We start from the raw sequence: 27,036 nt of genomic DNA on the forward strand, positions 1-27,036 counted from the left end.
TAATATAAAAACTATAATAAATTTTAGTTCATCTAATTATAATTTTAAATAAAGCCTACATTACCTTAACAAAGTAGTATAGCTAGAACTGATATGACTTCAATCCTTTAATTAATGGTAAAAAATAATTAGACGTAAAACGCATAACTAAAGTTTTCCTAGGACTAATTTACATAAATATATTTAAATAACTTTCTCTGGTCAGTAAAGTTATAGTTATAGTTATAGTAAGTTATAGTTATTATAAACTTACGAGTTATTAACTGTATAGAAATTTAAAGCATTCTCTAAAGGACTTTGTTAAAATTTACTTTTATTAATATTTCTTTTATTAATGTGAAATTTACCAAAAAATTCAATTTTTAGTCAGCAGTAACTTTATAATTTTTTAAAAAATATCTGCTTATTGAAAACTGAACTTTTAATATTCACACATTTCTTTAAACGTAATTTACATCAGTATTTTTTTTTTTTATTTTAACATTTTGCTAAATCGGACAAATTAAAAATCTTATATTAGCCGCGAAAAAATCTAATAATTTAACGTAAAAAATTTAATAGAATCTTTTCTCCATATTGGTTAACCAAGTACACTAAATAGAAACGTATCATCCATTTTTCTCTAAGAGACCAAACAAAAACAAAAAACCTTGAAAAAAAAACAAAAAAAACAACCTTGCGGTTGCTAGTTGTAATGTGATCTGTGCCTGATGATGCTCCGACAGGAGCGAAACACGTGTAGCTTTTAAGCTTTTTTGAGAAATTATATAGATTGGATGAGACCGTGACTTTGTGTCCTTACTTTTGTTTTTGTTCAAGTACACTAAATAAAATGACAAATGGGCAGTAAGTGGATGATACAATGACTATTCACCCTTTAAAAATACATTAACTTAAAAGATAATTAAAGATGATTATTTTCACCTTTTCAGATTTTACCATAAGACACAATAGATAATACTAGTGCAAAGTGTGAGCATTAAATTGAATCCTTAGGATCATGAAATCGTTTTGTAAAGACGAAAAATATAAAAAGATAATATGCATCTAGAGAGAAGAATTATTAAAACCATATATGTATGTATGTGTTATAAATGTAAAATGAAGATTTACTTCAAAAAGAAAATTAAAAGATGAAGTATTTTCAAGGAAATTCTAGGAGCTTTTTTTTAATTCAAGAACACTTGATGATCTTCCATTTTACCGCAAGTTTGTTTTAATAAAAAAAATATATTAGCAAACGCTTTTTGCAGTGCTTCTACAAAAACTCTAATGCTAATTGCAAGTTCAAGTAAAATTTTGATTTAACCAACCTGAAAGAATATAAATGAAGCAATAACTATTATTCTAAATAATGGAGATATGAAAATAATAATAGGGTGTGTTTATATTTAGAAAACAAAAAAATGCTATATCCGATGTAATTTTCTACGGTCAATCGATATAAGAGTTTAAAATTTCAGATTTAAGAGATATGCTAATAATTACAGTTTTATATTTAGGTTGCAGTTTTTGTTTGTTTTATTCTTAATAAATTTGTCGGCATCAGACACCTCTTAAAACTCATGATCATCAGTGATTTTTTTTGTCATTTAAGGTTTTAATATCTACGTGCATAAACGGTATAAATTTGTATGTACAAATCAGAAAAACACCCTGTAGATCTAATAGAATATGTTTTCAAGAAAAATTTCTTAAACAAAAATTGTATGTCCCACATTGACGCAGCTTCACAAATAAACCTGAACCCAAACATTTTAATTTTCAAATATATAATATGTAAGTTCTGACATGACAGAATAATTCCAAATTTAGATTAGGTTTAGTTTTTTAATTTTAGTTTCAAAGCTGTACAGCCTAAAAATGTTGCTTATGAATGTAGAATAATAGAAACTGATATGGCTTCAACACTTTTATTGGAGATATAAATACAGTCATAGGCAAAACGTATAATTATAGTTTTCAAAAGAGAAATTTACATCAATAAATTATTCTATAAAAAGAAACTTTATTTACACAAATCCCTTAAGAACTTCTTTAATAAATATGACATTTACATATATATTCCTTCAAGTTTTAGTCAACACCAACTTTATCAGTAAATAAAAAAAAATGCTTTTAACATTTCGAGATTTTCGGGACATATGTGTGTTTTTGTATGTTTTAATTAGGAATTGCAGAAATATTTTATACATTTGGCTAAATCGGTAAACATAAAAATCGTATATTATATACCAAAAACTTCTAAATTTAAATTAAAAAATTGCGTATAATCCTTTCTTCATTTTGCTTAAGCAGGTACTAAATAGTAGGACCAATAGGCAGAAAGTGAATAGTACAATGGCTATGAACCCTTTAAAAATAGGTACATTTAAGACACAAATATCTTAAAAGGAAGATAATTGACGCCTATTCAAATTTTACTATAAGACTAAAGGAAATGGCTAAGTAAAAGATAAGTATTTCTGATTGGTCCAAAGGTCTGAGGATTAAAGTGAAGATACAAGACCATGAAATCGTTTAGTAATGACTAATTTAAAAATATCAATAGATAATAACATAATAAGCATCCAAAACATTATCAAAGTTATATATGTTATTGCATATGTATGTACATGTAAAAAGCTTAGGGTAAAGATAATGATTTACTTTAAAAAGAAAATTAATATTTTAAATCTTTCAGGGAAATTCAAGATAAAGATGATGATAAAGACTTTAAAAATAAGAAAATCGTCTCATAGCATGTTTATATTTATAAGAAAATTGTAATACCCAGCACACTTTTTGCATTAATTTTACAACAGCTCTAATGTTAATTCCAGTCTTTTTTTTTGAAAATGTTCCTTCGATTTCTAATAATAAAACATTGCAAGCCTGCTTAAACTGTTTCCAAACTCCCATTTTCTGCAAACTGATTTTCTTATATTATTGTAGTCCGTTTAAGTTCACTTAATGTTAAAGCTTGAGGTGGATGCGGTTTTTATTCACCTATTTTACTAGCATAAGTTGATTGTATCAATAGGGTCATATTAATTATTGCATTAATTAGTTACAGTTTGTTTAAATCTACAAAAAAATAAATAATCAGTATAAATAACAGTCTTAAATACAAGAATTCATACAAATCGTAATATATATTTTCATTCATGTTAAGTTAGCTAGTATAATTTTAACGTGTTATCCGGTTGTATTATGCCTATCAATTGAGAGAAATTTAGCTTCACGGTATCGTTGACAAATCCATTGGCATTTAAAAAAAATTGTACCGTGAAAACTCAAATGGAATAACCATATAAGTATGTTCTAGGTGAGAACAGTCTAGGTAAGAACATACTTGCAGTAGAAGATTGCGCAATGGTCACGTAAGGCAAGCAAAGAATAAACTCTTTTAAATGTCTGTCATTGGTAAAGACACCTTCTATAGCGGAACCAACCAATCTGGATATGAGCGATCAGATACGGCGCATTCGAGGTGTCGTTTGGAACACCGCTGGCCCCATTGTCCTGTCCACCATATCGAGAATTTGTAGATGATATGGCGCAGCATGAAAGAATAGCGAGAACAAGCCTGAATTGAAAGCGCTTGCAGGCGCAAATAAAAGATGCAAATCTCATACTCATTTCTTATTTTCAATAGACCTGCTGCTGCCGGCTGCCTGCCTTCTTGTCTTGAATTGCTTTTACTGAACAATCGAAGGTGCTAGTTTAAATGGTAATTTGGTTTTTCATAAAAATTACTGCTCTGGCATAATTTTATTGCATAGGTGACCAAGATGCTTAGGGTAATATTTAACAAATTTTCATTGATATTGATTAATTCCGGTCATATTAGTTATTTAAAAAAGAATTTTTCGTGCCCATTTAAGTTATGCATGGATTTTAGCAATTTTTAAATATACAATATGTCTAAGGATGATAAAAAAATTTATCGAAACGTCGGCAATAAGACCAGATATTTCTCCCAACAAATTCTTTCTTACCAACAAAACCATTTTACAAAAAATATTGATGATCTAAAAGAAAAAAGTAGAGATTACAAAGAGTGACACAGTAGCTTATAGCAGACAATTTAATTGTATTCTCAAAAAAAATTGTTTGATTGTTCAGAATCGAGCGGTCAAGATGAGAGATGTCTGAAAGTTTCAAAACTGCAAATTGAACAAAGATATCATTTGCAGAGAAGTTTGTGAAGTCGAAGAATTTGGGATATAGTCCCAAATAGTTTATAGTCTTAATAAATTTTTAAACTGGTCTTCTTATAAAACATTATAATTGAGTAAAATAAATTCTATAAGTTATGGCATTAATGTTGTTAATAAGTAAATAAATGAACAAATAGTAAAAATTATGAACTTTGCAAATTTAGAATCTACTCTCAAATAGGGTATTATATTCTAGCGCAGAGAAACCTAATCACCATTTTTGGAAGCTTAATATAAAACAAATTATTTTGGTAAAAGAAAAACCGTGTACGGGAAAGAATACGCCTAAAAATTGGTGTTAGTTTAAATAATTATTTATTTTTTCTTAAAAATTACTGCAAACTTTTTTGTAAAGTTTAATTGCATACGTGACAAAGATTCTAAGAATAGTATTAACCGAGCACTTAATATATGAGTTGATTTTACCAACATAAAATAATTAAAATAAAATTATCCGTATTCATTTAGGTTATGCACACAATTTAGCAATATTCAAATATACTTGCCAAAGCATCAAAATAACTACAGACAATATTTTTGGAAGTTTTATGTAAAAAAAAATTATTTTGGTAAATGAGTGTACAAAAATAAGTTAAACTTGAAGATAATTTTTTATCTTGAATTGCTTTGTCTGAGCATTCAAAGATGCTTGTTCAAATAGCAATTTGGATTTTTATAAAAATTGCTCTACTGGCATAACTTTATTACTTATATGACAAAGTTCCGTAGGGTATCTCAGCTATATTATTTAAATAAAAAAAATCTATATCCACCTAAAATATGCCTGGAAATTAGAAATATTGAAATTTGCATGTCACAAACAAATTAATATACATTTTTAGGAGTAATTATAAAAAAAAAATTAATGTTGGTAAAAGGATTACAGTGTACTGGAACAAGAGAGATTTTAAAATATTCTATTGTCTTAAATGCTTTTACTAAATAATCATAAAAACTCTTCTCTATTTTAAGCTATATTAATTAATTTAAAAAAAGCCTTGTCCCAGTTTAATTTATGGATGGAAACTAGTAGTATTTAAAATTATATGTCAATAAAGCAAAAACAAATTAATATACGACCACAGCAAAAATTTTTTGTAGTTAAATATATAAAAATAAATTTTGGAAAATGAAATACGGTGCAAGTGAGTAAGATTGCTTTTACTTAACAGTCGTAGATACTATTTAAGATAATGTTCCTGAGGAAGCTCTACAACGAATTAATTATAAAACAAAATATTTCCAGCTATATTAATCAATAGAAGGAAATAACTTTTATCCATTCAAGTTATGCACAAAAACCAGCAATATTCAAAAATACACGCCAACGGAGCAAAAACAAATTAATATACAACCAGAGCAAACATTTTTAGAAGTTTTATATGGAAAAAATAATTTTGGTAAAAGGAAAACCGTGTACGGGAACGAGTGAGACTAAAAAATAAACAACCGTCGGCAGCAATTTTACAAACACAAATAAAAATGGGAAAACAAGGCACGCAAGGCACGGAATCATACGTGTGAAATATAATTTTAAAAAGTGCAAGCGTAGAAACGTAATTCGCGTTATGAATTTATGACTGTAAACTTTTTATTTTAATGGTTTATATATATTTTACAGGTTTTTTGCTCGGGTCGTAATTTACTGCATAACGGGGAACGCGTGCATTTTATTCAATATGATTAATTAGAAGAGTGGATGCTTTTAGTGTTGATTCGCATGTGTATTATTATTGTAGGTAGCATGTCAGCAATTACATTATCAAACCTGTACTTAAGTAACATGCCAGTTTTTGGTTATTAATACTTATAAGTGTTTTGTTCGTTCCAGTTTCCTGAATTAAACTATTCAATAGTTTATAGCTAAGGTCAGAGAGGTATAAAAAATAAGGATCGACATGAAAGGCGAGGGACAGGGCAGTGGGCAAAGGGCAGCAAAAAAACAGCAAGAAGGCCGCGATTGTCCGACACTCCAATCGATAAATCAGTCAGAAAGTGACCGGGCGGACCGCTGCCATGATTTACGAGCCAGCCGCCACTCGCGCATGTGATTATTATTATAATAACAGCGCCTTTTGATACTTTAGCCCGGAGACGAAACCTCTTACATACAGGGGCGTAGCTTAAGTTAATTTCCAAATAAAGGTAAAATTTACCTAAATATTTCGTTAAAAATTTTCGGGCTTAACCCAATATTACAAAAATAATTGTATAAAAAAAAAAACTAAAATATAAAATGCACTTAAACTAACCCTTAACTAATATATAACATTACAATATCTTTACAAAGCAGCATCAGTATCACAGAGATTCATGTGTAGAACAGTAGAATGAAACTTCCTGCTCAATTTGTCTGGATTGAACATGAAGACCTATTTCATGTAAAAGTGAAAAGCAAAAGGTTACAGAATAAAGAATATCATAAAACACCTTTAAGTCTTTATATTTGCGATAAAGTTTCAGACTTTAAATATAGAACGGACTCTAATGAAACTCACCTAGATAAGTACTCCCTTATGTTTAAAAGCCTTAAAAATTTGTGGTGCACACCTTCAATCTGATGAATATGTGCGCTATAGTAAGGGAGGCAGACACAAGAACTGTGTTCAAGATGTGAACGTATCAGTAGTAAATGAAGGAAAGCAAAAATATGAAAATCCCAAGAACGCCTTTTAATAAAACAAAGCATCTAGAGCTATTTAGTCACTACATTTGAGATATGTGAAATAAAGCTCAGACCGTTGTCAAGTAAAACCACAGATTCTTAATTTGATTAACAGATATCAGCATAGTATCACCTATGAAATAAGAGTGATTTCAAGGTACCATATACCTATTAAGGCATAGTGAATAACATTTTCTAGCATTTAAATTCATACCATTTTTAGAGCATCAATCATTAAGTTTACGTTTGTTTAGTCTTACATTAGTGTATACAATAACAACCCCCGATTTATCATGCCGAAGGCCTCGGAAAAGTCAATGTACGAAGCATGTAAGTCGACAACAGAAAGAACATTCAATTCAAAACATTGCCTAGCAATGAAGCTAAACTGCTAAAATCCAATAAATGACTTGAAGACCAGGTGCAAGAACCTTACAAATAAATCAATAACTAATAAATATAGTTGTTGACTTGTGAATTGTTTTGTGCACTTTTTGAAATTGGTCCTATTAAACTTTTCTTCCAGTAGTCAAAAATTTGACCAGAGTTGAAGATATTCAAAAGAGACCTGGCTATTAAGAAACTGCACTTTTTAAGGCAAATTGGTGAAAGACCGTCTGGTTCAAAGCTCTTACTCACACCTAAGCTCAATAATTTAGTGTATATTTTAGAAATTAAAATTTTTGGAATGGATATATGAATATTATTAAAAGACTAGTATTATCTATTAAGTATTGATGTACTATCTTTGTAATCTTTACTTCTCAATTATCATAGATTTTAGCTCTGTAGAAATCAAAACTTGAAATCTTTTTAAAGAATACTTTTTCAACGGAACATAATTATCAATACATACATAAATTATTTTATAAAAAATGTTGATGTTTTATTGGAAGACCTATTTAAAAACAGAGTATCCTAGTTAAAATTTGTTAAAATAGTGTTAATCATGTTCAAATTTGCTCCGTCAAAATCTCTATAGAAAACGCTGCCAATGATTTTACTATTCTTTGGATATAGCATTGCAAGTATAAATACCAAAAGCGGATGAGATTTGTCGGGTTTAACTATTGACGCGTTTGCTATAAAAATTTCCCGATTCTTATCCTCCAAAAAAAACAAATCTAAGATTGAATTGGCTTCATTGGAAAGATTGATAACTTGGTAACAGATCATGAAGGAAATACATGATAGACATGGCATTCCAAGGCATCTACTTTATTTAACGGTGCCGACTGTTGAGCTATAGAAACAAAACTGCAATCTTCACTGTACCTCGTCTCTTTCCAGGGTTTCACTAAAAGCTGCATAAGACTCAAATATAGATATAAGAAGAAAATATTTAGTGCCAATGATGAATTATTGTTTATATGATCCAACTTAAATAAAAAGGTGCTCTAAGGTGCTATGAGGGTCTAACAAAAGTAAAAAGCTTGTAACATTTCTATGAACATCAATAAGTATACCTCCACCTTGAGTACAAACTGGTTTCAGCAGATCTGTCCTCCCTATAAACATTTCTATTGTAAAAATGTAACTGACGGAGAAGTGCTTATTAACCAGAACTTACTTAACACAATAATACTGTATTGGGAGTGAGTCAGAAGCTTTTATCAGCAGTGTGTCAAAATTAGTTTGAAAATCTCTAATATTTTAAAAATACAGTTGCAACTTGGTGAAGGGTTCCAATAGTTTTTTTTATAACTTTAGGGTTGATATAGTTCAGGATTAAATTCTCTTTCCATTTTGCTATCAATATAAATATCATCCATAAAAAAACTATTTAACAAAAAGCAGTAATGGTCAACACTGTAATCAATTATGAAAAAACAAAAGGCAAACCTTTTAAGAAATCCTAATAAGAAAATCAATTTTTGTGCTAAATTTGTGTTTTCTTATAGCCTATTTTTCTAGGACCTTTTCATTTTAATAAAATATAAATAAATAATAAAATAGGAGCTCTTAATCTAGTATCAAATAAGAAATACACTTATTAACTTTTGAAAAAAAGTTTTCGAAATACGAGAGGCAAAGCCGAAATAATGGATAGCATTAGTGATCTAAAAATATATGTCTTTTTTACTTACCTTTATATAATAATAGATCTTCTTTTCGATTAATATCTTTTAACTATTTTATTTTATTTTTAGGATGTGGCTTTTATAAGTACATTTAAATTAGAGAAACTTGGTTTGCTCTAAATTAGGAATAATAGAAGGAGAAAGACAACTCGACGGTTTAAAGGAAATATTCAAAATGAATGGTGTTGATGCAAATATGAAGTATTTTTAGGTAAATATATATGAGCTTGTTATATAGTTTTAAAAAATATGTAAAAAAACTACTAAGCAATAAAAACAATATCAATAATAATAATACTTAACAAAACAGGCCGATTAAAGTATATTCTCAAAATTATATTGGTTCTGTTTGGTAAAAAAAAAACATTTTTAAAATATAAAGAGAATTGGTATCTTTAAACACTTTAGGTTGCACTATGTAAGTTATTATATGAATTATGTAAAATAAAATAATTTTAGGATTATTTCAGATACCAATTGTCACCCATTTAAATTAAAAAGTATTTAATTTTATTTAAAGATATAATAGAAAGAGCAAGTTAGTAGTCTTTAAATTTAGGGTAAAAAATTTGCAAGTAAATGTAAAGATTCGACTATCTACATTTTAATAAAATTAAAAATATCCTGTCTGTTAATTAAAATTAATGAAACAATAGGTACACATATTTTCAAACTTGTATCATTATTTATTTCTTGAATTATAAAAACTTAATTTTTAATTTTCAAATTAATGTAATAAAATACTCATTCAAACATTAAGACGTGTTAAATAGGTTAGGCAATTCTGAAAACCAATTTGGTACTAATTATGAGAAAAAAATGTTGAGTTCCAAATGTTCTGGTTGTTTTCCACGCTTTTAATTTTAATTAAAAACGTTAAGATATGTATCTATTTAAATTAATTAAATACTAAACAGAATGCACAAATTTCACATTTTTTGATTTTTGAGTTATAAACGATTGGTGATGATTTTCCGATTTTTTTTTCTACATATTGGTTTTCCCTACAAATTGTCAGTTAATGAAAGATTTAATAAGATAACAAATATTTCTACTTAATACTGGAAAATGTAGAGTTTTTTATAAACACATTTGTACCTTAAAATATCGGTTTTTAATGACAAATTTACTAAATTTTGTCTTTTTGATATTAAAATATAACTTTTTTCATCGACTGCACTGGCCACCTATTTTGCCTTCCCTTCTAACCTTGTACACGCAGATATACTTCGAATGCACTTTATCTCCATTAATTCTTACCGTAGTTCATTTTAACCTGTTTGTTCTAACCTAGGGCCTAAAATAGACATGTGATGTCCGACAAGTCGATTGCGCTATAAGCTCTTATTTCTTTGTTTTTCAAATTTTCAAAGATATAAGTAAAAGGAACTAAAGCGAATATAGAAGTAGTAATTTTGAATCTTGAAAACAATTGATTTTTGTTGGTAGTATAATTTTTAAACATAAATTTAAAATAAAAATGTGCTATGTAATAATAGTTAATATAAGAGAATATAATATATATTAACAACGCAGTAATTATATCGATACCTATGTTTTATATTTATTAGTGCATAATTTATTATTTTATTTCGTATTTATTATTTATTTACGGTCCTTTAATATCCTGATTGCAACTTTCGACTCAATTTAAAATAATTTTTACATAAAACGAGTACTACAAACCCTAAATATGGCACTAGTTAAACAAATAAAAATTGTTTTTATATAAAATTCTTTTTTAAGAAACTTTTCTCTTTAAAAAGCTTTTTAGTAAACAAATTTTCTCAATTATTTTTCTTAAAATTATTTTAGTTGAGCCTGTTTTTAATCTAGAATAAAATTGTTGATTCATCTCTATTGTTAGTAAACAAAAATTAAGCATAATCTTAATTATAAAATCAAATTATCAGAATTGAAAATCATGAAAAATACAAAATCCAAGTAAGGTTTTTTGTTGGGCGCCAAAATATTTATTTGAAATTATGGCTTTTAAAAATTTGAGACTGAAAATTAACCAATTAAAATGAATAAAGGAACTAACTGAAATAAAGGCAAAAGCACTGATCATACGGCTAATAATATGAATTGAACCAAGCTGTACCTTTAAACTACTTTGAGAAAAAGGAAGGTGCGATATTTAAATCACAATCTTTTATAATATTTTTATTTATCATAAAGAACTTTACTGCACCTTAACAGATTTCATCTTTCTCATTTCATCACATATACCAAAGATATGAATATAAGCACTTTAAACTTGATAATAACTTGTAGACAAGATTCTCACATTTGCTTTGCTAATTATTTCAAACAAAAAAAAATTGATACGGCCAATTTGCAATGCGCTAGTTTTATGGCAATTTAATTGGTCGTTACGGTTTTCTTTCACGCCCAATGAGATTGTTGCTACACACGCATCGGCCACTAATGTGATATTAATATTAATATACCGGTTGCATATTGCTTGCGCTCTTTGATTTGCTGCATATCTTTACACCATCTATAAAAGCATGTAAATTTTCTTTTCAGTCCAGGGTATGGATTAATTAATGACTCTATGGGTACAACGGTAAGGTTACAAATGATAATAATTATAAGAAATATAAGAGATATGAACTTACTATTTAAATTATGGCTATTTCTTTCTTCTTTGTTTCTACTCCTATAAATGCACATTCAACTATACTAGACTTTCCGTATAATTTTTTTTTCATGCTATCCAATAAGGTACAGCAAAGTTTTTTCCTTTAAATTTCGTGTCAACTTTCAAACTTTGGCTTATTAATGAAATGCTTTTTAACCCAATCATTTTCCCCAATAAAATGCGTTTCTCATGCTCATTTCTAATTTGCCTTTAAGAGAGAGAATCACTTTTTCTTTCATGTCTCTTTTGATCTACTGGTGTTATTCATATAATTTTAACATACGCCTTTTAAAATAGATTATTCCCGTCATTGATCACACGTTATTTCCTAATCAAAGAAATATATAAATATTTTAATAAACTTATTTGTAAGAATAGGAACATACGAGTATAGAATTTTTTTTAAGAGGGTGTAGCTATTCTATAGTCTAAGTAAGTAATTATTTTTATATTTCTAGTTTTTTTGTCTTTTCCGGGTAGTTTAATACATACCTTTAGTCTTTTCTATTCCATGCAGTTAATCACTAGATTGATTTTTATAAAAATGTAGTTAAGATGCTTTACAATTTTCTACTATACTACTACTATATATTTTTTTATTTAATTTTTTTAATTCTACCAATATCCCAAATTAATGATTTTTTGTGATATTCTATGCAATTAAATAGCTTTATAGCTTTACATGTATTCAATATCTAATATTCCATGCACCAGTTCGTTAATCTGGGATTTTTTTAAAAATAATGTACGTTTATTCTATCCTAGTTATTTTTGAGGTAGTTCCACATATGTATTCCATCGTATATAGAGTTCATATAAAAACTCTTTTTTATTTCAATTTTATATAGTTTTTATGTAAGGAGATTTATTATTTCTTAGCGATTTATAATTTTGTAAGTACTGTCCCTATTTTAAATCATTTAGAGCCTTGAAGAAAAAATGATGTTTGAATTCACAATAAATAAACGCATATCTAAATATAAAATTTTGACTACAAAAAATGCTCAATATTTTATATCAAGACACATCCTATGATGCAGTGTATACAGTTAACAAAAATATTTTTAAAATCGATTTATACATTCATAGTCTACATCACCGTTCCTATATGACCTAATTGTGATAGTACTCTACTTTGCTTATAGTGACTAAAAATATTTCACTTATCAAATATTCATGTTAGAACAGTACTCATAAAAGATATACGTGTATCCTGTCAAGCTGATCTATGATTTGCAATACTTACATTGTATTTTCTTTAGAATATTAATAAGGTGTTTGATCATCGTGCAGTAGTATGCAAGTCCGAGCAACCAAATGTAAATTTATTTGCTACGTTATGAGATATTTTTTTTTTTTTTAAATTATGCTTCCTTATATGATTAGTTCAAAGGATATAGGTGCGGTCGTAAAAAGACAATCTTTCTTTTTAATTTTTTTGCATTTTGTTATTTGTATAAGAGGTATATCAACATTATTTCTTAAATGAAAATTAACCTTAAATGATTATAGGTTTTTTGATACTAGTATCTGAATATTAATAGGAGAAAGCGTTGTATGACCCACCCAAATATTCAAATAAATATTTGTATAAACCTTCTGACCATCCCACAAAAATTCATATTTCATCCTAAACTATTACAAAAAAGATAAGTTTTTATTTACATTTTATACTACTACTTTTTTGCAACATTTATAAATTATAAGGCAGAAAGAACTTGTTACGACCTTATTATGCATTAATTTATTTGTCCATAAAACTACTCAGATAACTAAAAAAAAAAACAAAGCTTTATTAAGTGTTACTTTCCTCGTTAATAAAATTTGTTGCTTGCCTGAAAGCGTCACACATTAAAATGTCGTAAAAGTCATCGTAAAACTTTGTAATGGTTTCGGCAGCACTTCGCATTCGTGAAATATTTAAACAAGTGGTTTCGTGATTTGAGAATTAGACTTTTTAATTTGGATATTGGTTCAAATTTTTTTCTTAAATTTATATTTTTTTGTATATAAAGAAAGATTTTACAAATAAATAGACTATTGTTTTGTTTAAATTAAACCTTCTGAGTTTTCAGTTTTTTCATGTATTAAAGTAACATTTTATTTTTAGTAATCCGATATTGTATAATCAGATCGATCAGACATCAGACCGGCTTAAAGGACCAGCGTTTCTTTCTGCATATAATGGTGGGAAAAATATTTTGGGCTGTTAAGGAGAGACTCGTAGGCTGCTGTTTAGCGTAGCTATTACTAATATAAAACTACACAGTTTATTGTATATTTTTTTGTAGTTTATAGTGATTTAGATTAATTTTAGTATAGCTATAATGATTTTTTCAAACAAAATTAGTTCAGTTCTTTAAAATGATAGATCCGTTTAAAAAAACACAGGAATTTGCAACCTACATAACGTATTTTCTATATATGGCAATAGTAGAAGGTAAATTAACTGACAAGCCAAACATTTTATGGCTAAAAGCTCAAAAGCCTCAAGTAAGACTCAAACTATTTAAATTCGAGATATTTGGTTATTTTCACATTAAACACAAGATACCAGCTGCAGTAACTGAAAAACTTTTCTAAACCCCTTGACTTTATTATAACACAGCATATGTTTAGACTTTAAAGTATTAAGAATGGTTATATGAGATGCACCTCAGGTTACTACAGTATTCCAAAATATCCATAAATATAATAAAAACCCTTTAAATGTTAATTATAAATTCCAATAAGCCATACGTAATACTAAACTATTCGGGGAAGAACTGCTACCTGGCTTCTTCCCCAAATAGAGAGGAACACAATTGTTTAGTTGTACTATGAGAGAGTCGAATATATTTATTTAGCTTTTTTGGAACCAACTAACTTAATAAATGAAATAAACTTGTAAACTACTAAAGATGCTCACTTATTAGATTTAAAGATAGGAAATTGGAACAGTTGTTTAGTAGGACAGGTGTAAACTATGGATTGTCTTAACTCTCTTCACGTATACTTAATTTAACATTATTTATATTTTATTTTGCCTTTTAGAAGGTAACTTCACTCACTTCTTACTAACTAGCAACAATGGTGCTTATACTGATTAGAGTATAAGCAATGAGTTAGGTACCTTAACCTATTGCATCAACACACGATGGCTGAACTGGTAACTAGAGACATTTATACTCATAAAGATAGGTTTTTAACTAGGTTCAGAACCTAAGGGTATTTATGGACCTTCAATAGGTCACCAAGAGTGTAAAGATAAAGAAAGGCCCATTAAAACATGATTAGGGATTATGGAGCTAAACTCACTTAAGGTGTAAAGAGAAAAAAAAAGAGAGAAATCCGTCATGAGTACTAGGAGTTATTCAAGAGCAAAATTTTCCCTATATTAGAAAGGAACCAATCATTCTCAACCTTTTGACGTCTATCCGATATACAGAAATCCAGAAATTTATGTAAAGAGCAAAGTAAACTATGATCTAAGGTAACGAATGGTTTAGACGTCCAAAAGCTGAAGGACAAAGACTAGACCATCATCGGATACAAAAACAATTTCATCTAGCACTAAAGCTAATGCCTACACAGGACTTTCTCTGAAAACGACTTAACTCGACTATGTACTGCGACTTTTGGACCAGTAATAGGCCATCAAGAGTCTGGAGAGAGACCTATATTTGGGTTTAAACAGTAAAAAGAATAGGGGTAACTCATCAGTAACTTCTCACTTCGACTGCGACTACGGCTCACGATTCGAATCATACACCGCATCACGACGACAGTGACGCAATTTGACTATAACAGCAAATGAGATAAACTGTATTCTGAACTGAAAATAAAAAGAATATAGATACTTAAATTCGTAGTTTTAATTACTTAGTTTCACTTCATAAGTGAAATGATATTTCATATAGAAATTCATATTATAGTTTATAGAGTAAGATCTAAGGGAAACCCTAAGAAAAAGTTACTCTAAACGAAAGATATCTTCACAGTCAGCCAATCCTCAATATATAATAATAATTAGCATCCTCAAGTCATCCTTAAGTATGAAATAATCAGCAATGTTAGATGACCACAATAGATGAGTACCGATATATAGTAGATTTTATGTAAAATTCTGACATAAGGCTAACTTGTTGTAAAAGCTCTACATAGCTGACCTTAAGAACGAATGAATTAGACACTTTTATAACTATTAAAATCAAATAAATAAGCCTCACAGCAAAATGATGTGCGAAATTTTAATACTTTATAATAAATTTCGATGTCAAATCAGCTAAAGTCAACTCCTGCATCTGTGACATAGATCCAGAATACTTATATTAATATAAATAACTGTATTTTATCTACAGATTTGACAAAACCTTATCAACCAAAACTAGCTCATTACTGTTTTCTGATACTGTTTTCCTTCTTTCTTTTCTGAAATCAACAAAAAAAGTAGAAAAATAATTTATTAAACCTAAAGTATAAAATTTAGTGGTAATAATAATATTTCTACTGAGATGTTTCGGCATTTATCTGACAAATCTTTGGACAGTTTGTCAGTAGTCAATAACGAGTCTTAGTTATGATCTTGTCTATAATTTGCATAGAAAGACTAAAAAAAAGCTGCAGGACTAATTATTCATTAGTCTAAAATAATAATTGTAAAGCAATTTAGTAATCCAAGATTTATTGATGGAAGTATAGCTAAGTTTATGTTGTATACCATGTATTCGTTGTCAGTCTTTAGTAATTTCTTTAATATCTCTAACGTTTAGGGATCCGTTTGGTTCTGTATGGTTTGGTTCTGTCCGTATATTTCTTGCTTTTAGCTTTTGCTTTTATATTAATGCCTTAATTACTGATCATACTTTCATTCTTTGGCAAAGAAAGGACATAGTGTGACTAGGACATAAAATATTAAAAGTGACTTTAGTAGTCGGGTCATTAGATTCCAACTGTCTTTCGTTAAAAATATAAAGGTTGCTAAGTTTCTGGATATTCTGATTGAATTAGGGACTTACGTTTGGAAGATCACATATCAACCTATAGCTCCTATAAACTGCTATATTTTTAGACAATTAAAGAAACTTTAAACTTAAATAATTTAGAATAATAGGGAATAGACAGAATACTAACAGGATCAATAATTAAACCAATAAACTAATTTATTTCCGTTAATTCATTTTTTGCATTTACTGTTAGTCAAAATTTTCAGAAAGACAATAGTGGTACGTACCTATATAGGATAAAATATGTGAACCTATAGAAAATCAATATAAATATCTATAAGTTGAATCTGATAAAAAAAAATTTAAAACAATTAGATATATTGGAATTTAATCAAAAGCAGTATTAATTTACAAAATGCCCATAATAGCAATTCGTTCATTGTGTTCATCTAATTAAACCATGTAAGTAAATCGCAATGTCAACAACCTGTTTAAAACATAAATGACTCATTGCCTATTTATTGGGTCAACAATCATTATTCTAAGACTTCCTTGTAGATTATTATAAATATGATGCATAATGCCATAAATCCGTTTCCAAGCAGAATCCGGATAAAAGCACACGGGACATGAATTGAATATATAATAACTTTAATGGTCATATCTTATATCCGCTGGTGAAACTTACACGACATTAAGTGTATGTAAATAAGTATATAATGTGCCTCTCTTTATCCCAGAATAATTGGCTGGAAATCATAAATATTGTTAGAAATATTAATGGATATTGAATTTGTTGTTAAAATCTACAATATATTGTTATTTTTATTGTATTCTTTATAATAAGTTAATATATGTTTTTAAACTTTTATAATGTACTATTTTTCTAGTAAAAATATACTTGTATTTGTAGTGTGTTTTATTTAATACTGAATTTTCACCATACGAGGCGCTATCTAGCGGCTGCTTATGAGAGCTGCACCCTCTAAATGCGGAAAACTGGACGAGGGATAAAATTGTAATAGTAATATTGATTAACTTCACAAGGGTATTAAGGGACAAACAACGTTTGCTATAGTTTTATTAAACTATAAATTACAAGTTTTTACTAAGAAGCTTAATAATAAATCATAATTTACTTGGATTATGATCTATAGTTTTTCTATATTTTGTACATTCACTTGGTTTATTTTTTATTTTTAAAATAATAAAACAAAAAACACCTCATTTAGGAATTAATGCATGCTAAAATATTATAGCCTGTTGTTTGGCGCCCAACATAAGATAGGTATTTACAATGTTTATTAAGACTTCCTAATAAAAAATAAAATTTTGGATCTAATAAAGGTCGCAAATAAAATTGCTAAAGTCATCCTTCTTCAATCTTTTTTTTTTTAATTCAATTAACTTATAGCTTACTTTTATTATTTAATTTTAGCTATTTTTTAAGTCGTTATTCTATGTTGAAATTTTAACCTGAAAAAAATTTCTAATTTAAATGAAAAAACTGGAGCCAAAGTAATTCTTTTAAATCTGGCAAAAAGAAAATCGAAAAAAGTTGCAAGACCAATGTTGATAAAAAGTTGATTTGAGTAAATAAGACTAACTTTCTTATGGCTTACAAATTTGCTTATAATCAACGGTAAATCCTAGTAAGAATGAAAATGTTATTCATTTTTGGATATAAATAAATAAGTAAAAAGTTTATGTTTTTTTATTTGGTGAATAGCAATGCTGCCTGGCTCTTATTTTTTGGGTTTATAAAACTGATCAACGACGACAGTCACCTACGTCCAGATGATATACAAGTTCATTTGCTCGCTTCACATATTCTTCATACCTCCAAGATAATGCTAACATTATATTTTGTTATTATTTCAAGAAAATTTATTTTTTGGTGCCCAACAAGACAGCTGAAATGTTCACATATATGTATAGGAAGGTATAGGTATAATATTACTACTGTATTTTTTAGTATTAAGACTACATAAGCAAATATTTTGCTTAAGATCTTAATTACTAACCTCTAAAAATCCAGTAATACATGTACATAATGCGTTTTACATTTTTGTATAGAATAGAGTCAATTTTAATGAAGTATCCAAAAATATCAAAAAGGCGGTGAAGCATTCCTTTCGCCAAATTATCAAGAATTTTGACCTTCCACTCAACTGCTTATAAAATCGCTTCGTATTCAGTTCAAGTCAGATTTATATCCTAAGAAAATTGCGTATAATTTTAAAAATACCTATTTTAAAAATTAATTTATAAACTTAAGTTTCTTTTAAATTTATCGCTAAAGGCGCTATCTAACCGTACTAACCCAGTTTAGTACTAACAATGCAAAAAAGACAATAAGCGCGATTAGTTCTGTTCAATGAACCGGTTAACTCGTAGTCGTTACCGCTACAGCTAATCTAAAATATATTATTCATTCTTCGAGCTTTGTCATTTTCTTATTAGCCAGGTGTATCTTGCAATTTGCCAGTATGCGGCTTTTACAACAAAATTTATTGGATCTTGTTGGGTACTGTATTGTAGTTTTTTTCTACTATTGGTAGCAAGCCATTTATTATCTGCTGTAGAATTGATTTATTTATAAAAAAAAATTCGCTCCATCTATCTCTGTCAAATAACACTAGTTTTTTCTAAAAGATCTTTATAGAAAGCTTCTTTACCGCCCTTAAATTGTCAATAGCAGCCTGCTGTTCTAGCGCGTCATTGATAGAGGGCGAGGATCCCTCTGCCGGGTAAAGTCGGAACTGTTTTATCGACTTCACCACTCAGCTCGCTTAGATCAATAGCTGTTTCGTATAACGCTTCGCGGATAGGTGGCTCCACCATAGACATTATTTACATATTTTCTAATTGGGGTCCTTTAAATTCGCAATATAATTAAATAAGAAATGGAAACATTAATAATGTCGCAATTAGCGGTTCATAAATAGATGTCATCGTTTTTGACATAATAAGGTGATCAAAATTCAAAAGCCATATTCGACTGCCGAAATTTTAATTACTGCACGCCTGATAGGAATCGAAGTTATGGTATTGGATATCGGCTACTGCCACAAGAAATATTTTAGTCAGGTGTATATACTTTGTTTTGGTTTTCATTGTCTGCTTAGATTCCTGTCTATTTGTTTTTAGCATTTAAATGAGCGGTTAGTTAAATTTATCTAATTTGCATATAAAATGTTTTTTTTTAATTTATTTGTTCAAAATTGTGACTTACAATAAACTTGGATTAATGGAACTTAGGTTAGGGTAGGTTAGGTCAATGACTTGTTGAGATTATACTTAATTTGAGCACGAAATGTTGACTATAAATAAATTAGTAATTTATTTTTTAGTTAATTACTAACCTTTTTATATTGATTTATACTAAATATCTTTACAAAGAATATAATTTTAAAATTAAGCATTAAAGCATTAAATAATTACGCTAGATAAAAGTACGGTAATATATATCCTAAAATTTCAATATATAAGTATCTGATTTTTGTGTGTTAAGCAGGCAACTCAATGTTTCTTAGAATTATGTAGAGCTACTTTTTCTTGTTTTTATAAAATTAATTATTTTTTTAAATAGTTATTTAAACTAGAATTTAAAATAAGTTTTGTTTTATTGTATATTTCCAGATACTTATACACATTTTTACTTGTATATTTACATCTTAAAATTAACGGCACGTCAGAACGGTCTCATTTTTACAAATATTCAACGTTTATTATAAGCAAATTTGTACGCCAAAATCTGTCAAAACCATCAACTTTCTGTCAACTTAGCAAGTTTTTTAAAACATCGTTTTGCCATGTTCAGAAATCAGTTTTATCGCAGTTTTCTTATTTTCTTTAAGAGAAGTGCTCAGGTTAAAATATTCAGGTTAAAAAATTCAGGTTAAAATATTAATATAGAATTACGATTTAAGAATAACCTTCAATCTCATCTTAATAACATAGATTTTCCTACTCTTACTAATAATTAAAAAGAAACCCTTGAGTACCACATAAATCTAAATTCAACCATTTATTTTCAAGTTCAGAATTAAATATTTTGGTTAGTTTTAAAAATCTTGGACTTTGAAGTTTCCATAAGTTTCTGGTTTGTTGAAATAATATTATTCTCAAATATAATCTCAAAGATAGCTAAAAGTAATTTTTAGCTAGTAATAGCTAAAGTTATTAGTATTTGTAAAAAAAAGATTGGGAAGTTGAATTTTAAATTTTGTAAATTAATTAAATATTATTTAATCGGGACAACATGTAGAAAATTAAGTGGTTTAAATAAAAAGGTTTGGAAATTTTATTTACGACCATTATTATGCCTTTAATTATATTTTTTATAAAGTACTGTTAATAGATGGTCTGAACTACATATCTTATGTTGGGCGCCAAACAAATGCCTTTATTTTATTTACGAAATACAGAAAATTAAATAACCTTAATATTTACATTATTATAACACCGATTAGATGAACTCTTTCAGTTAGCCATTTTTTATGGAAAAATTGTGTGTTTTTAAGTAATTTGATTTTGCTTTGTTAAATTAATAAATGTTATTTTCTTATTTTTTTTTGCTAAGTAGAGTAATTTTCTAGCATTTAAACGGTTTATTCTAAAAATTTATCCTTTTATGCGATATATGTTTTATATACCAGGCAACGATTTTTTAATTTGTAAAAATCATTTTAAAATAATTAAATAAGAAATATAGTGCTTAAAATGTAATAACAAAATGACTAAGCACAATCACATAAACATAACAAGTATTTCGCATAGTAAAGTGCATTGACTTCTAATTGACAGACGTCCTTTTATAAAGAGGCAAGAAATTGATGTTACAATACAAAAATAAAAAAATAATAAATTGTAAAATAAGTAACAATACGTAAATAAATACAAAAAATATTAATATGAATGTTATTTTGTTAGGTTTAAATAAAACATGAAAGACTTAAAATGTATATTTTGATAAAAATTAAATTATTTTGTTTTCCTTGAATCCTAACAAAAACGTTATTATTTTGAATTGCTAAAGAAAAGATAATTTCTTATAACCTGCTGAACTATCTTTATTTAATTATAGAGTCAAAAATTAAAAAAGAGGCTCTTATAATCAAATCAATTAAATAAAATCTAAAAGAGCTACTGGATATAACAATTTTTACAAAAAAAATAATTTTACATATTATCTATAAAATAGCAAAAATCTATTAATAGCATATTAAAATTAATATATAAAATAAAAATGTCACATAAGAATTGAAAATGCCGAGAAAAAAAAATTAAAATTTGCCGATAAAACTATAGAGTTGTAAACTTAAAAGGCATATTTTATTTACGAATCCTTGATTTTTTTTAATTTAAATATTAATTTTTATTTTTTATGCTTAACTTTTAAAGTTGTCATTTTATTTGCATTGAGCATGAATTTTTGATTAAGACTTTTAAAACAGTTTCTTCAGAAATAATATACAATCCATTAAACAAATATTAAAATTACATATAAATTTATTATTTTCGTTATAAGTTTTTTTATTTTTATTAAACAAACTGTTCTATCTTCTAGTTAAAACTAATTTTTTTTAAACAATTATTGATAACAATTATAAATCGATTACTATACTATAATATTAGTAAATAAATAAGTACTAAAATATATATTTATACCAATTTTAGAAGTAGTATTTAGAGTCTAAGTAGCAATTATAAGCTAAAGAATTTGTCGTAACTACCCAATTGTATTATTATTTATTTTCTTAACTTTAAGAAAAAGAAAATGATTCGAAGAATTCAATATTGTCGGACTGGTAAAAAAAAATTAACTTTGAAACTAAACCAGTAGTCAGCTATAAAAAATGACAAAATCAATAAATCTCAACGCAAACTAGAAAAATCTAATGATAAATTAGGAGATCTGAAACCAAAAACTCAAGACAAATTTACAATAAGCGGAAAATTAACTCAAGATGTTAAAGGAAAATTACGAAACTAAATAATGCTTTGTAGAAATTTCACTCTCCCATAAAACTAATATTTATTTACTGCCTGAAAAGGATGCTGCTGTATTAGAAGAATCAGTAGAATTCGTTAAAGAAATCTAGAAATTCTGTATGTTACCGGCTATTAAAAATATGAATGAGCAGAATAAACCTGAATCACTATGTACTTTAAATAAAATTTAATTATATAAATTTATGATTTACAAGAAGAAGTTTAAGAAATTCTTGATGAAATGCATTGATGGTTGTAGCCGATAATATTCACAAAATCTTCATAAGACGAGGCTGGCAAAAATTTATATGAAATATTAGAACTTGTCGGGAAGTTAACAACGTCACTTTATGATAAAAGAAAAGTTGTGCAGAAGAAAATTGTAGTAGAAAAATACACAAAAATATTGTTTAAAAAAAAATAAGTCAAGATTTAGGCTTTTAAGTCCTCTATGTTATATTATTCGGATGAACATGCTCTGGAAAAGCTTAACCCATGACGTAATATAAACGTTATACATAAAAACTACTTGGAATAATAAAAAAAAAATTTTTAGTTTCATAAAGACCTAAGAAATAATAAATTTATTTTTTACACTGCTTGGATATAAGGCATGCTGGCTATGAGAGTCATTTGAAAATAATTTCTAATAATAAATAATTCTAAAACTTTAAAAGATAATAATAAAACTGACTGCGATGATTGGAAGAAATGGAGTATTTATTATAAAAAAGATCTAGTAGCAAGAACCGAGTGCAAAACGGATACATTAGCCTACAATAATAAAAGCAGATTTTTTATTAATTTAATAATAAGTGTAATATTTAATATAAATAAATAAATAATTTTGTAATATTTATTTCAGCGAAAGCATTCTTCCTTTTGGTAGACATTAAAAAAATAAAAAAAAGAGCTATAGCCATAATTTAGCATGAAGTCGTTGCAGGAAAATCTCAACGCGATTTAATATCAATGGTTAATTAGTTTTTATTTTTACACAGAGACATCACATAACAATTTGGATGGATAATTGTGAGGCACAAAATAGGAATGGGTTCCTTTACTGTATATTTATTCATATATTTTGTTCTAAAAATATTTTTATTCTTATACCCTTATAGACTCATTGTATTAAGCTCTTAGTATATTAAAGTGTTATAGTTTTACCAAAAAATATGATGTCTATAATTTGAAGTCAATATTACTAAATCCAGAAGTCGTATCTATTAAGTTAGCAAAATTTTTTAAATGCAATAGTTACAATCACAGGTCTTACTATATATATAAAGTATAGTGACGTGTTTCCTGTAGCATAGCGGTTTTAATCAATACAGTGGTAAAACAATATATTTAGTTGTATTTTAAATCTTTAAATATCTTGAAATCCTAATAAAATCCGATACGACCTCTTAAGCTTCTTCCTCTCTTGCCGTTAAAGCACGGCAGTGTAGGAATTCATCATATATCAGTCGCAATACAAAGATAGTATACTTTTTCTACTACAAAAAAAAAATCAATAAACAAATTTTTGTTTTGATACATGTGAAGATTACACATGAAATGAATTTAAATTGCACTAAATCGGCCTGAATTCGGTCACTGTAACCCACCTGATCTTAAGCCCCATTAAAATTAGAATTAAAACGTTTCAGATTACAATCGGAAGGAAAAGAAGGCCGCCAGTAAGCCACGACCCCTTTTGTAAGGCAGCCATAATGAATAAGGCCGAGCCAAATGTGATCCGTGCCTAAATTTCTTGTCTGCGAGTGACAGCATATGGGCCCCTTCGGACCCCCCTTGCCGCACGACCGTGTCTGCTTTGACCCTAATCTAATGGCCTGACAGGTCGCCAGCTGGTGTTTTCTATAGGAGACCATACACGATAAGATAATAATATCATTGAACTAGTTATGATATTTTTGTTTTTATTGGGTTATTTTTCTTGGAAAATGTAATCCAAATAGATAATTGATAGATGAGCGGATACATACAATTTTTCTAACCTTAATAAAACTTTTTTTTTGTGAAACTTTAAGGAAATTTAAAACTTAATGAAATTTATTTAATCAAACATTTAAAGTTTTATAGACAAGAAATTTTAATTTTTTTTATAATCTTATCCTCTTTCTCAATAAATTTTATTTAAAGAATGCCTTTCTTATAATTTAATTAACCATTTTTTTTTAGTTAAATAGGTCCAATTGAGATCTGTTAATATTTTTTTTGTAATCAATCTTTTAAAAAATATACCGATGTATATTTATACATATATTATACTGTTATGTAATACCTTTAGGAAATTAAATAAATTGCAGTCAAGTTATTATAATTTAAGGTTATCATTTTCCTTTAATTACCTCATAAAAATTACATTGCTTTTTATTAAATGAGTAATACTGAGTAAAGTTAACTGTCTACATCAAAAATGTCGCAATAAAAAAAAATTAAAAGAGTTATAATCACCAATTATTGATGATTACTTATATTAAAGATAATTTTTAGGCTTAAGATGATAACACGATAAAGATGATCCTTTTATTAGTACAACTTAACTTTGCATAACTTAAATGGGTACATTTAAAAAAGTTTAAAGTTCTTAAAGTTTGTATTTTTCGTGAACTGTTTGGATAAAATAAAAAAATTCTTTTCATAAAGTAACCTCTAAAGAAAAGCCTGATCAGCTCTTGTTTTTAGTAAGTAAAGAAATAATAAGTGGATTTTAAGCATATAGTGTACATTTACTTACACCAAGGGTTTTATTAAGGTAATTATAGTTTGATCGTGTTTAAATTAAAGTAAAGAAGCCTTAAAATGGTTTTCTATTTTCAGTGCAATAAAATTAGTGGCAAATAAAATAGCAGGGCAAAATTTTAATACATTTGGTACAATTATACATACATTATATATTAAAAAATATTTGATAGAATTTGCTAAATCTTTGCATGTGATCATTAAGAACATTATTAGTAGTCTATTTGCTGAAAAAAATAGGTCAATTTATTATTACTATATTTTAATAACATAATAAATTTAAAAAAACATTTAAGTTAGAATAAATTTTAATTAAAATTTATCCTAAATTTTAAAAATCTATTTTGAGCTTACTATGAAACCATAAAAACGATATAAATTGCTCTATTATTTGTTATTATTTAAAGTTTCTTACATAACTTTAAAACGTTTTTAATATTTAGAAGCCTAAAAAGAAAGTTAATTTTTAGACAAAAAATCAAGCAGGAATATCTTTTATGAATAATTATATTTATTGGCGTTAAAAAAGCGTGAGTCTAAAACAGATCGTATATGATATGTTCGATAACTTAACAACCAAATTTCAATGATCTATAATTACAATATCCTTCCATCTTTAATTTTAAGCCGTTGTAGCTGTTATAAACTATGCATCTTTACATCTCTTTTACTTGGAAACAGAAACGGTTTTCGGTTTATTTTAATGAAAAATAATCTTCTAAAATAAAACCATGATTTTTTTAAAACCCTCTATATACTAATTACCTTAGGGCATTTTTAAATGTTATCACTATATGTTACGGCCAAATTAAGGTAAAATATTTTTGTTTTTTTAAATATTAATTTTGTAAAAAAGAGATGTCAATGGATTTAAAAAAAAATAATTTGTTTGTAGTTAAATATTCTTTTTCTAAAATATTTATCAATTACAAAGAAAATTTTTAAATTACAACAAAAATTGCATTAATATTGATATTATTCAAGTTTTTTGTGCATAACTTAAAGGGACATGACTTATTTAGCAAGCAAAATACACTCATTATGCTAAAGATTATTATCCTAAATTGTAACTAAATGCTACATAAAAGTCGAAGAAAGTATTAGTTTTTAATAGGATAAAATGAATATTTAACAATAAAATGGCATGATATAGTATAAATAAATCAAAAGAGAATAATACAAAGTCTGGGTCTTAAAAAATGCTCTAATATTACTTATATTATCATATTCTTTAACTGTACATTTTTAACAGCTCTTCCATATAAAAGTTACAGTTAATAAACGAGCAAAATCAATGGAGTGGAAGTTCTTACAAACAAAAATATCGCAAATAACGTCATATAATATAAAAACATATCTAAGAGAGTAATAAAATAGATATAAAAATTGTTTGCAATATAATATAGATATGCACATCAACCACACAATATTATAATCAAAAAATCAAGGAATTTTATAAAGAAATCTAAAAAGCTCTAAATTGTGACAGGGCACATTACGTCCTTTTAATGGAAAACTCTAATGCGAAAGTTGAATTAAGAATAGATCCGGAAGAAAAAGGAGTGGGTGCATTTGGCTTGGAAACAAGAAACAAGAAAGACGACATGCTGCTAAGCTACATCAATGAGAGTAAATTCTATATTATGAAAACTTACTTTATGAAAAGAGATGATCGGCGTTGCATTTAAAAATACCCAAATAAAATTAGTACAAATGAGGTAGACTTTTTAATAAGCAATAATAAAAACTTGACTAGGTACAAATGTCA

General features: G+C 27.3%; 1 protein-coding gene and 1 long non-coding RNA gene across 8 annotated transcripts in view; one reads left to right on the top strand and one right to left on the bottom strand.

Annotated features, from left to right (window-relative positions):
• Positions 1 to 24,400, top strand: part of LOC126735976 (uncharacterized) — a 55,945-nt gene extending 31,545 nt beyond the window's left edge. Inside the window, exon 4 of the long non-coding RNA XR_007660572.1 lies at positions 24,170 to 24,400. This is a non-coding gene — a long non-coding RNA (uncharacterized LOC126735976). The remainder of the gene's footprint in view (positions 1 to 24,169) is intronic.
• LOC126735974 (homeotic protein antennapedia-like) overlaps positions 1 to 27,036 on the bottom strand; it is a 419,235-nt gene that overhangs the window by 224,985 nt on the left and 167,214 nt on the right. The window lies entirely within an intron of this gene.

This window comes from Anthonomus grandis, chromosome 5 (genome assembly GCF_022605725.1).
Source record: "Anthonomus grandis grandis chromosome 5, icAntGran1.3, whole genome shotgun sequence".
In the NCBI taxonomy this organism is placed as follows: domain Eukaryota; kingdom Metazoa; phylum Arthropoda; class Insecta; order Coleoptera; family Curculionidae; genus Anthonomus; species Anthonomus grandis.